This window comes from Choloepus didactylus, chromosome 4 (genome assembly GCF_015220235.1).
Source record: "Choloepus didactylus isolate mChoDid1 chromosome 4, mChoDid1.pri, whole genome shotgun sequence".
Lineage (NCBI taxonomy): Eukaryota > Metazoa > Chordata > Mammalia > Pilosa > Megalonychidae > Choloepus > Choloepus didactylus.
Window position 1 is genome coordinate 169,509,009 of NC_051310.1, and position 13,801 is coordinate 169,522,809.

The window sequence follows — 13,801 nt, forward strand, 5'->3', positions numbered from 1 at the left end:
ACAATCAGTTGCCCACAGTACTATCATACAGCTGTGCATCCATCACCACAATTATTGTTTTTTTTTTTTTTTTTTTGTATTTTTAGAACATTTTCATTACTCCGGAAAAGAAATTTAAAAAAAAAAATAAAAATAAAAAAGGAAACTCAAATCCTCCCATACCCCTAACTAGCCCCTCTCCATTATCGATTCATAGTATTGGTATAGTACATTTGTTACTGTTGATGAAAGAATGTTAAAATACTACTAACTTTAGTATATAGTTTGCAATAGGTATATATTTTTTTCCTATAGGCTCCTCTACTATTAACTTCTATTTATAGTGTCATACATTTGTTCTAGTTCATGAGAGAGATTTCTAATATTTGTACAGTTAATTACAGACATCCACCGCAAGATCACTGTTTTATACATTCCCATCTTTTAACCTCCAACTTTCCTTCTGGTGACACGTGACGCTAAGCTTCCCCTTTCCAACACACTCACACACCATTCAACACTGTTAGTTATTCTCACAGTAACGTGCTACGGTCACCTCTGTCCATTTTCAAACACTTCAGTTCAACCTATTGAACATCCTGCTCATAATAAGCAACCGCTCCCCATTCTTTAGCCTAGTTTTATAGCCTGGTAACTTATTTTTCATGTCTATGAGTTTACATATTATAATTAGTTCATATCAGTGAGACCCTGCATTATTTGTCCTTATGTATCAGACTTATTTCACCCAATATAGTGTCCTCAAGGTAGGTGTCTTCATCAACCCATTTTTTTTTAAGACGGTTTTGTTCACACCCCATACATTGCATCCTAAGTAAACAATCGATGGTTCCCTGTATAGTCACATATTTATGTATTCACCACCCTCACCACTATCTATATAAGGACATCTCCAGTTCTTCCACAGAGAAGGAGGAAGAGTCAAAGAAGGTAGAGAGACAAAACAAACAGAAAAAAGAAAGAGAAAAAAACAACAACATGACAGCTAGGAAGCAACAAAAGTAAAGATAGCATTAAACTAAAGTAGATTAAAGAGTCAGACAACATCACCAATGCCAGGAGGCCCATACCCCTCCCCTATGGCCCCCTCTTATATGCATTTCGCTTGGTATATTGCCTTTGTTTCATTGCAGGAAGCATAATACAATGCTTCTGTTAATTATAGTCTCTAGTTTGCACTGATTGTATTTTTCCCCCATACCACCCTATTTTTAACAACTTGAAAGGTTGACATTCATTTGTTCTCCCTCGTGTAAAAACATATTTGTACATTTTATCACAATTGTTGAGCACTCTGGGTTTCACTGAGTTATACAATTCCAGTCTTTATGTTTTCTCTTTCATTCTGGTGTCCCACGTGCTCCTAACCTTCCTCTTTCAACCATACTCACAGTCATCTTTGTTTAGTGTACTTACATTGCTGTGCTACCACACCCAAAATTGTGTTCCAAACCTCTCACTTCTGTCTTTTCCTATCTCTCTGTGTAACGCTCCCTTTAGTATTTTCTGTAGAGCAGGTATCTTGTTCACAAATTCTGTCATTATCTGTTTGTCAGAGACTATTTAAAACTCTCCCTCATATTTGAAGGACAGTTTTGCCGGATATAGGATTCTTGGTTGGTGGTTTTTCTCTTTCAGTTTCTTAAATGTATCACCCCACTTCCTTCTTGCTTGCATGGTTTCTACTGAGAAATCCGCACATAGTCTTATCAAGCTTCCTTTGTATGTGATGGATCGCTTTTCTCTTGCTTGCTTTGACGTTTGATAATATGATTAAGTGTCTTGGTGTAGGCCTATTCATATCTATTCTGTTGGGGGTAAGCTGCGCTTCTTGGATCTGTAATTTTATGTCTTTCATAAGAGATGGGAAATTTTCATGGTTATTTCCTCTATTATTGCTTCTGCCCCTTTTCCTTCTCTTCTCCTTCTGGGACACCCATGACACATACATTCATTCATTTCATGTTGTCATTCAGTTCCCTGAGATGTTGCTCATATTTTTCCATTCTTTTCCCTATGTGTTCTTTTGTGTGTAGGATTTCAGGTGTCTTGTTTTCCAGTTCCTGAGTGTGTTCTTCTGCCTCTTGGTATCTGCTGTTGTATGCCTCCATTGTGTCTTTCATCTCTTGTGTTGTGCTTTTCATTTCCCTAGATGCTGCCAGTTGTTTTTTGAACTTTAGATTTCTACCTTATATTCGCCCAGTGTTTTCATTATACGCTTCATCTCTTTTGCCGTATCTTCCCTAAAATTTTTGAATTGATTTAGCATTAGTTGTTTCAATTCCTGTATCTCAGTTGAAGTGTAAGTTTGTTCCTCTGAATGGGCCGTAACTTTGTTTTTCTCAGTGTAGATTGTAGTTTTCTGTTGCCTAGGCATCTGGTTTCCTTGGTTGTCACAATCAGGTATTTCCAGGCCAAAACGGACTCGGATGTCAGAAGGGGGCAATATTCATTATCAGGTTTCCCTGAGGGTGTGTCTTAGAAGACTGAAACACCCTGTGAGGCCTGAAGCCTCTGTGCTTTTCCTAACCTGCCCAGCAGGTGGTGCCTGTCAGTCTGTCCCTCCTGACTGGTATAAGGAGGTGTGGTCCCCTTAATCCTTAGTTTCTGTTTTGACTGTTTCCCCCCAAGCTCTGGGGTCTGGTTCTGAATGGGAGGCCAGTAGTAGGGCTGGGTACCACCTCCGTCCTCTTAGGGAAGATACACCCCCTAGGGAGTGATCATCAGTATTTAAATACGTTCTTTGTCTCTCTGACTCTGCTGTGTCCACCTTGTCTGGGTCGGAGAGCTGTGAACTGAAAATAGCTGCAGCTTTCTCTACTGAGCTGCCTAGGTTGAGACAGAGAAAAAGGGACAGAAAGCCCCCTTCAGGGCCAATCCACTGCCCCCCCACCCCACCCCCAGCTTCACCTCTGGCCAGAGACAGCACCCAGTACTCTGGGCTCCCTCTCCTGGCACAGAGGAGTCCTCCGGTTCTTTAAGGTCAGTTGTCACTAAAAGCCTCTGTCTGATAGGGGACTGTGGTTTGATGGGCTGAGCTCTCTACCATGGGACTTGCCCTTGGCAAGACTGTTGCTGTAAAGGAGAGGCTAGGCCTGTGTATAATTGTGCATAAGAGCCTCCTCCCGAATGCCTCTTTGTTGCTCAGATGTGGCCCTCTCTCTCTAGCTAAGCCAACTTTGCAGGTGAAATCACTGCCCTCCCCCCTACATGGGATTTGACACCCAGGGGAGTAAATCTCCCTGGCAACGTGGAATATGACTCCCGGGGAGGAATCTAGACCCAGCATTGTGGGATGGAGAACATCTTCTTGACCAAAAGGGGGATGTGAAAGGAAATGAAATAAGCTTCAGTGGCAAAGAGATTCCAAAAGGAGCTGAGAGGTCACACTGGCGGGCACTTTTACACACGATATAGACAATCCTTTTAGGTTCTGGGGAATTGGAATAGCTAGCAATATATACCTGAAACTATCAAACTACAACCCAGAACCCATGAATCTTGAAGACGATTGTATAAAAATGTAGCTTATGAGGGGTGACAATGTGATTGGGAAAGCCATATGGACCACACTCCCCTTTGTCCAATTTATGGATGGATGAGTAGAAAAATGGGGGGGGGGGGAGGCACCCAATGTTCTTTTTTACTTTAATTATTCTTTTTAATTTTTATTCTTATTATTTGTGTGTGTGTGTGGTAATGAAAATGTCAGATATTAATTTTGGTGATGAATGCACAACTATATAATGGTACTGTAAACAACTGAAAGTATACTTTGTATGACTGCATGGTACGTGAATATATCTCAATAAAAATGAATTAAAAATAATAAAAGCCTCTGTCTGCTTGTTGGGATTTGCAGCTTGTATTGGACAGTCCACGTTTGTTAATCAAAAACCCTAGTTGTAGCTGGACTGAGGTATAGTTGCTTGTTCAGAGAGTGCTGCTCTCTATCACAGCAAGGTTTTGCAGGTCGGGCTGCTGTGAGAGGCGGGCGCTCCCAACTGGGGATCACAGTCTTTACTTACAGATTTTATGCTGCGATCTCAGGCATTCCTCGCAATCCAGGTTGGTGTATGATGTGTGGACAGTCATAGTTGTCCCCCAGCTGTTATTCCAGATTCTTTACTAGTTACTCCTGATTGTTTATTAGTTATTCCAGGGGGACTAACTTCCAGTCCTCTCTATGCGGCTATCTTATTTCTCCTCCCATGTTCTTTTAATCCAGTCTCATGGGTGCAGACTTATTATGGGAGGGAGCTTTTGATTAGGTTGTTTCCTGGAGATGTGGCCCAACCAACTGTGGGTGAGAGCTTTTGATTAGATTTTTTTCACTGGGGAATGACCCCTCCCATTTAAACATTTAAGGTGGATCTTCATTAGTTTATTGGAATCCTTAAGGGAGCTCAGGGGCCGACAGAGACCCAGAAGCTTGGAGATGCTAAACTAAGAGATGAAGCCCAAACATTGCCTGGGAGAAGCTAAGAGAGGACACCCAGATCCTTAGAGAGAGACATCCTGGGAGAATAAGCAAGGATGCACGGAGGCTGTGAGAGAGAAGCTAAGAGAGACAGAAGCCCAGAGACATTTTGGAGAAAGTCATTTTGAAATCAGAACCTGGGAGAAAAGGACCAGCAGACACCAGCCACATGCCTTCCCAGCTGACAGAGGTGTTCTCGATGCCACTGGCCTTTCAGTGGAGCTATCCTCTGGTTGATGCCTTAATTTGGACATTTTCATGGCCTTAGAATTTTAAGTTTGTGAACTAATAAATCCCTTTTAAAAAAGCCAATCCATTTCTGGTATTTTGCATAAAGGCAGCTTTAGCAAACTGGAACACTCATTTGACGCTTTTAAAACCAAATTCAACAGACCATGCCTCATTCTTTCTGTTTTCACCTATTCCTGCCACCAGGGCCTCTTAAATCTTGCCCAAATATGAATGAACCAGCTAAAGAAGCTATGGGGAAGGGGTTGGGTGCATATGGAGGAGGTGAGGGCTTGGTTTAGAATTCTTTCTGCCCGGGCCTGGAGATTAGAAATGGTGGGCACAGAGGAAATGTTGCAGCATAGGCCATGATTGTTCTGAGAGAATTCCCATTTAATGTTATTTCTTTTTCCCAGTAATACCTTTGCAGCGGTAACCAAAATTAACAAATCATTATTAAAATATAAATAGCCTTGGGATAATGGTTATTGAATAAGAGTTACTGCCAAATTTCAGTATGTAAAGAAAAAGTACATGAGAGCTATAGAAAAGTTTTCCTGGATTTATGCTTGTGGGACAAATTAAAGAATTCTGGTATATTTTCCAGGACTTGATTCTTTTGAGGTTATTCATAATTTGAGGGTATTATGAAAAAACAGAGATTTTTTAAAAAAAAATCATATAGAAAAAGGAAAAAGGCAAACATAGTTGCAAAAAATGCAGAGAGAAAGTCTAGTCCTATTCCAGTTTTTATGAAGACTTTTGAACCAAACAAATACAATTTAATTCTACTTGGGTAAATTTGATACTCCCTAAATTTATACAAGTTTACTGATAAAATAAGATAGCATTATTTCTATTAGACCTTTAGGATGGTGTGCTGGTGTGAATCTGTTATGATCCCAGAAAAGATTATGTTCTTTGTTTTTTAATACTTTTTTTCTTGTGAACTTTAAACAGTGATAACTTTCAAAGTATGATTTAACAGATAATTATAGAACAAATTTCAAAGAATGTCATGGATCAACAGTTCCCCAACTTCAGCCATTTCCATTATTGTAAAATATAACATACATACAGAAAGGTGTTAACTTTTGATGTATAGCTCAAAGGGCAGTTGTATAGGTGACTTCAAAAATTGTTATGGGTTACATTTCCACAGTTTCAGTTCTTTCCTTGTTATGTAATATAGGGTATATTCAGATTCAGAAAGGTGAAGACTTTCAAAGCACAATCCAATGAGTAGCTATAGAGGAAATTTCAAAGGATGTTATAGGGTACAGTTCCACCATGTCATTTTCCACTGTGCCAGTTTGAATGTATTGTGTCCCCCAAACGCCGTTATCTTTGATGTAGCCTTGTGGGGCAGACGTTTTGGTGCTGATTAGATTTGCTTGGAATGTGCCCCACCCAGCTGTGGGTGGTGACTCTGATGAGATATTCCCATGGAGGCATGGCCCCACCCATTCAGGGTGGGCCTTGATCAGTGGAGCCATATAAATGAGCTGACTCAAAGAGAAGGAACTCAGTGCAGCTGTGAGTGACGTTTTGAAGAGGAGCACGCTTGCTAGAGAGGAACGTCCTGGGAGAAAGCCATTTTTGAAACCAGAACTTTGGAGCAGACACCAGCCACATGCCTTCCCAGCTAACAGAGGTTTTCCGGACGCCATTGGCCATCCTCCAGTGAAGGTACCCGATTACTGATATGTTACCTTGGACACTTTATGGCCTTAAGACTGTAACTGTGTAGCCAAATAAACCCCCTTTTTATAAAAGCCAATCCATCTCTGGTGTTTTGCATTCCGCAGCATTAGCAAACTAGAACCACCACCTTCCAGCTCTTCCAACACTACAACATCTAATATATATAAAGTTTTATGAAGTTTCAGTATTCACAGACCTTGGTTAAATCTTACCTTGTTTGTTACTACCCCTTCCTCTCACTTCATCTCTTTCTCCATCTTCAGGGGTTCTAGGCAGTGAGTGCCCTCACCTGTTCATATTGAAAAGGGGTGTCAACAGGATGGGGAAGGGGGCTGCATCTGTTGTTCTTTTTTTTTTTTTTTTTTTAATTCAGTTTTATTGAAATATATTCACAAACCATACAGTCATCCATGGTATACAATCAACTGTTCACAGTATGATCATATAGTTATGCGTTCATCACCACAATCTATTTCTGAACATTTTCCTTACATCAGAAAGAATCAGAATAAGAATAAAAAATAAAAGTGAAAAGAGAATACCCAAACCATCCTCCCATCCCACCCTATTTGTCATTTAGTTTGCATCTGTTGTTCTTAAAGAGGCTGTTGCCTCTGGGTTTTAGGACTTGTCTGGCATAGGAACACTCTGGTGGATTTAAGTTTCTGAGAGATAAAACTTAGCGAATGAATCTTTTATAGAATCTCTGGTAGGGACCTATGTATTTGGGGACTACTTTTGGTAAGGGCCTGGTGTACTGTGGCCATTTGGGATGTCTAGCTGGAACTTGCATAAGAGAAACCTCCAGGATAGTCTGTCGACTCTATTTGGGCTCTCTCAGTCACTGTGACCTCAGCTTCTTAACTTTCTATTGTCCCCGTTTAGTGAAGTAGGCATTTTCAATCCCTCGCTGCCAGGGCCAGGCTCATTGCTGGGAGTCATGTCCCATGTCGCCAGGGAGATTCATTCCCCTGGGAGTCATGTCCCTCTTGGGGGGATTGTCGTTAATGATCTTATTTGCTGACTTGGGCTTAGAAAGAGAAAACCTACATCTGAGCAACAAAAGAGGCTCCCTGGAGGTGCCTCTTAGGCATAATTATAGGAGGGCTCAGCCTCCCATTTACAACCTTAAGTTTCACAAGAGCAAGCCCCAAGTCAAGGGCTTGATTTATTAAGTAGTGGGTTCCTGTTTCCGTTTGCTAATGCTGCCAGAATGCAAAACACCAGAAATGGAATGGTTTTTAAAATAGGGGGTGTATTTGGTCACACAATTACACTCTTAAGGCCATAAAATGTCCAAGGTAACACATCGACAGTTGGGTACCCAGGGAATTGAGGAGAGCAGCCAGGCTCTCTGGGAATGTGCTTCACCCTCTCTGAGGCCTGGGGTGACAGCATTCTTCTTGAACATTGAGGTGGAAGGCCCACTGTCGACCTCTGGTGCAAACTCACCCTTTCCATGCACATGGGCCACTCTGTTCTCCCAGCCCGAGACCTCTTGACTCCAGACCTCAACTTCCATGGCTCTGTCTTTAAAGAGATTTTTCCTTCAATTTGTTACTTGTCTGTCACCTCCAGTCCAGACCGGCAGCGGCTCCATCTATAAAGAGCTCACAAAATTCTGTTGGCTTCTCATGAAGCACACAGGGTCAAAGCCGTCAGACAATCAGACTTTCCACAAATCCTTTCTGGAGGACTCCATCTCCAATCTTGGCTTGTGCTGAAATGGTGGTCGGGTTCCACGTTTGGTTAAATCCTCACATGGGGCTATAGCCTCTGTGGTCGCACTTTCCGGAAACCCAGAATTTTCCAAACTATCAGTTTCTTGTTTCTTTGAACCCAAGAGTCAATTCTCAGTTTATCTCTCTCTGCTGGCATTTTACTATAATCTGCAAGGAGATGCCATGCTATATCCACAACTTTTAGTTTTGAAATCTCCTCAGCCAAGTATACCAGCTTGTCACTCTCAAATTCCAAGCAATACCAAGACTCAATTTTGACAAATTCTCTGCCACTTTAAAAGAAGGATCGCCTTTCTTCCAGTTTGCAATGACACATTCATCATTTCTGTTTAAGACCTCATCAGAAGTATCTTTAGAGTCCATATTTCTACCAACAGTCTCTTCCAAGCCATCTAGGCCTTTTCTATCAAGCTCCTCACAGTTCTTCCAGAATCCTCCCCTTAACCATTTAAAAAGCTATTCCAACATGTTTGGTATTTGCAAACTCAGCACCACCAGCACCCCACTCCTGGTACCAAAATCTGTTCTCATTTGCTAATGCTGCCAGAATGCAAAACACAAGAAATGGACTGGCTTTTATAAAAGGGGGTTTATTTGGTTACACAGTTGCAGTCTTAAGGCCATAAGGTGTTGAAGGTAATGCATCAAAAATTGGGTACCTACACTGGAGAGAGGCCATTGGCATGCGGAAAACCTCTGTTAGCTGCGAAGGCACGTGGCTGGCATCTGCTTGCTCCCAGGTTGCATTTCAAAATGGTGTTCTCCAAAATGTCAGTGTCAGCTTCCAACGGCCATCTTCAAAATGTGTATCTCAGCTGCAGCTAGCTTTCTCAGCTCCTGTGCATTCTTCAAAGTGTCCCTCTTGGCTGTAGCAAGCTCGCTCCTTCTGTCTGAGCTTGTATAGTGCTCTAGTAAACTAATCAAGGCCCATGCTGAGTGGGCGGGGCCACACATCCATGGAAATTATCCAGAGTTATCACCTACAGCTGGGTGGGTCACATACATCTCCATGGAAACAGTCAAAGAATTACAATGGAATCAACACCAGTATGTCTGCCCACACAAGATTGCATTGAAGAATATGGCTTTTTCTCAGGGACATAAGATATACAAACCAGCACAGTACCTAATTTCACTTAATATGTATTCTATCCCAAGATAAATGGTCAGTTTTTTACATTATTTTCACTTAGTTGTCCAATCATCATCACTTTCAACTTTAAACAATTATCATAACATAATATGTCCCAGAGCTCTTTTCAGCTGCTAATTATTCATCCCCAGTATTAGTGTGGTGTTGGTAAGCTATTCCTATTAAATATAAATATAGTCTTTAGTATGTAATGGGTAGTTTTTCCACATACCACTCGTTGTTAGCCCTCTGCACCCCTGTCATACCTTGTAAGTATATCATGCTGACACTTATTTAGGTTTGTGGTACTACTCTGTGGGTTACATGACATGAAACAACCATTTACGAACATGTTCACCTTCAATGCGTCACTGATACTTATAATCCCATTAATGAACAATAGTCACACCTGACCATTCCCATAGCACTAAGTTCATCCTCATTATCTTATCTGTACATATCAGATTATCCTTCCCCCATCACGAACTTTTGTCTATCTCTAGGTCCCTATATCCTACATTATAAGACACATATTTTACATTTTTCACGGAGTTCACATTGGTGGTAACATACAATATCTCTCCTTTTGTGACTGGCTTATTTCACTCAGCATTATGTCTTTAGGGTTCATCCATGTTCTCAGACGTTTCACAGCCTTGTTCCTTCTAACTGCTGTTTAGTATTAGGTATTCCATCATATGGGTATAGCACATTTTGTTTATCCACTCATCTGTTGAAAGACATTTGGATTGTTTCCATTTCTTGGCCGTTGTGAACAATGCCACTAGGAACATTGGTGTGCAAATATCTGTTCATGTCACTGCTTTCAGATCTTCTGGGTATATACCCTGTAACTATTTGACTTTGGTTCTGCTCCTTTGGACTCATTTGCATGTCCCACATGCATTAGAAGAGAGCACCGGCCCAGCATTTGTTGGTGCACCATCAGATTAGCTGGAAAAACATTATCACCCAGTCCTAATCTTGTGCTTGGGAGATGCGGTCTTCTAAAATTATGCGACTCTTGTACCAGAACCTGACCAAATAGATGATTCTGCTATAATGGTAACAGAAGACAGTAGGCCCCAATTTGACTTAATAATATTCCTGTTCAAAATGCAGATTTGTTGTTTACTGATGGGATATAACTTGGGATAAAAAAGGCCAACCTTCTTTCTGCTGTGGTGACCTCTCACAAAATTTTGGAAGTTTACGTTTGTCTGTTGGCACAAGCAGCTGAGTTAAGAGCAATTCCTAGAACTGGAATTCTTGGTTCAGAACTTTAAGTGGTATATACACTTGTAATGAATATGTGTTTGTGTCTGTCATGCAACAGGGCAAATTTGGAAAAATGGGGGATTCTTCACTTCGATGAGAACTAAAATATCTCCTGGAAACTTGACTGCTGATTTGTGAGAGGCTTTACCACTGCATACTCAGATTGTCAGTAAACCCTTGTAAAGTTCACTTAGGGTAGAAAAACAAAATTTCCAGAGACAGAGATCTTGCTGACAGAGCTGCAAAGGCTGCTTTTAGAATGTGACAGACTCTAAATGTTTAACACAGAGTCCAGAAGCCTGGATATTGATAAAAAAAAAAAAAGAATGATATTTTATTGAGATGTATGCACACACCATTTAGTCTATCCAAAGTATACAATTAACGGCTCTTAGTATCATCATCCCATAGTTGTGTATTTATCACCACAATCAATCTTAGAAATTTTCATTACTCCAAAAATTAATAATAAGTAAATAATAATACAGAAAATCCCAAACATCCCATACCCCTATCACACACGTACCTCCCCATTACAGCCTCCCTAGTATTGGTGTGGTGCATTTGTTACTGTTGATGAAAGAATATTAAGATATTACTGATAACTATAGTCCATTGTGCAGTAGATGCATTTCCCCCATATACTACTGTATTACTAAGTTTTTGTAACAGTGTCATACATTTGTTCTAATTCATGAAAGAACTTTTAACTATTTGTACTGTTAATCACAGTCATTGTCCAATGCAAGATTCACCGTATTATACATCCCATGTTTTATTTTGTTATTTTTTTCAGATGACGCATTCCTCAATTATTTATTAGTAGAGATATAGGAAAACATTGAAGAAAATCTGGAAATGGTGAATATTTTCAAGACCTGACATAGTGTTATTTATCAAAGAATATATGCATCACTTTAAAGAGAAATTAAATATTGAACACACTTCAAAATCAGTATCTTTGTCTCATGTTTTAACCTTCAGCTTTCCTTCTGTGACATACTGTACTCTAAACTTCTCCTTTCAACCACATTCACACACAATACAGCACTGTTAATTTATATCCACAATAACATGCTACCATTACCTCTATCCATTTCCAAACGTTTACATTCACCCTAGTTAAAAAGTCGGTGCATAGTAAGCAATTGCTCCCCACTGTCTAGCCACATTCTGTCTCCTGATAACCTGTATTCTAGGTTTTGTGTCTATGAGTTTACATAATACAATCAGCTCATATTAGTGAGATCATACAATATTTGTCCGTTTGTGTCTGACTTATTTCACTCAACATAATGTCCTCAGGGGTCATCCAAGTTATCGCGTGCTTGAGGACTTCATTCCTTCTTACTGCTGAATAATATTCCATCATAGGTATATACCACACTTTATTTATCCAGTTGATGGTCACTTGAGTTGTTTCCATATTTTGGCAATCGTGAATAATGTCACAGGGAACACTGGTGTGCAAGTGTCTCTCTGCGCCCCTGCTTTCAAATGTTCTGGGTATATACTGAGTAGTGGGATTGCCAGAACTCTATTCTCTATACTTAGCTTTCTGAGGAACAAGGTGGCTATACCATTTTATATTCCCACCAGCAGTGAATAGATGTTTCTATTTCTCCACATCATCTCCAACACTTGTATTTTCCTGTTTATTTAATAGCGAAGACCTACTTTTAATACAAGAACCTTTTGTTCATTTTCAAAAATGTGCTTCCCAAAAGGAAATGGACAAAAGGTTGAGAAACTGGCAGAAAGAATTAGATTGGGTTATAGGAATTACCTAACAAAACAATTCTTATACTACAGACCCTATTTGCTGGGTGATCTGGTTTGCTAAAGCTGCCACAATTCAAAATACCTGAAATGGATTAGCTTTTACAATGGGAGTTTATTAAGTTGTAAATTTACAGTTCTAAGGCGTAAAAGGATCCACACTAAGAGGATACCTTCACTGAGGATAGGACGATGGTGTCTGGAACACCTCTGTCTGTTGGGAAGGCACGTGGCTGGCATCTCCTGGTCCCTCACCCCCAGGATGCATTGCTTTCCACTTCTGATTCCACTGGCTTTCTCCTTAAGGGTCTGTGGGTTCTGACTTAGCTTCCCCAGGCAAACTCTGGGCTTTGTCTCTTAGCTTAGCATCTCCAGACATCTGAGTCCGTGCTGGCGCTCTCAGGGACTCCAGTGAACTAATTAAGGCCCACCTTGAATGCGCAGGGTCACATCTCCATGGAAATGATCTAATCAAAAGATCCTACCCACAGTAGGTCTGCCCCTACAAGCCTGGATTGAACAACAGTGTCTTCTGTGGCGTACATAACAGATTCAAGCCAGCACACTTGGTTAGCATTGGTATGTCATCAACAAATCATCTTAGTAAAAGAGGGATTTTTAAAAGTACTACACCTACTAAATGATGAAATTATTCAAAACACATTAAAGAGATGTGCGGTTTCTCAGCAGAATTCCTTGAAGACCACCGCTGAGTTTAATGCAGGCAGTTTTCCCAGCCAACTTCACCATGAACCTGGCGGCAGCTGAATTTCATACAAGTAATGCCTGCGAAAAGTAAGAGATTTTATTTCTTGATGGAGTACATAATGTGTCAGGCCCGAATCCTTTCTATCTTCAAAAGTCAACACAATGGAAAAGGTTCTCTTAGAAACTGTAATTCCCATTTTTGGGATATCAGAGCATATTGCATCAGACAGAGGAAGCAATTTTATTTCCACTATCGTCCAGGACTTATGTGAATGTTTGCAGATTCCTATAAACTATCATGCATCCTATCATCCTCAGTCCTCTGGACAAGTAGAGTAGATAAATCCAACTCTGAAATACTCATTGGCTAAGATTCAGCAATCTAGTGGGCTAAAATGGCCTTGAGCTTTACTCCAGCCTTATTAGAAATTAGAGCAATCCCTGCAAGCAAGCTCTCCCTTTGAATTTGTGTTTGACAGACGTATGAATTTGGGTCTGAGACCATGACCTGTGCCCAATTTTACGGAATCCTCTCATAATCCTGTTCAATACTTAAAAGGACTTCTTTCTTCCTAAGAAATCCTGCCAGAAGTCTGCCACTTTCATGTACACAAAAGTGTTCCAGAGGCAAGATGGGCTGCGACCCCCTTGAAAGGACCCTTTCAAGTGCTGATGATCACCCATATAGCTATCAAAGTGAAAGAAAAACCTGGTTGGAGTCCTGCTTCCCAAGTGAAGCCAACGCCTCAG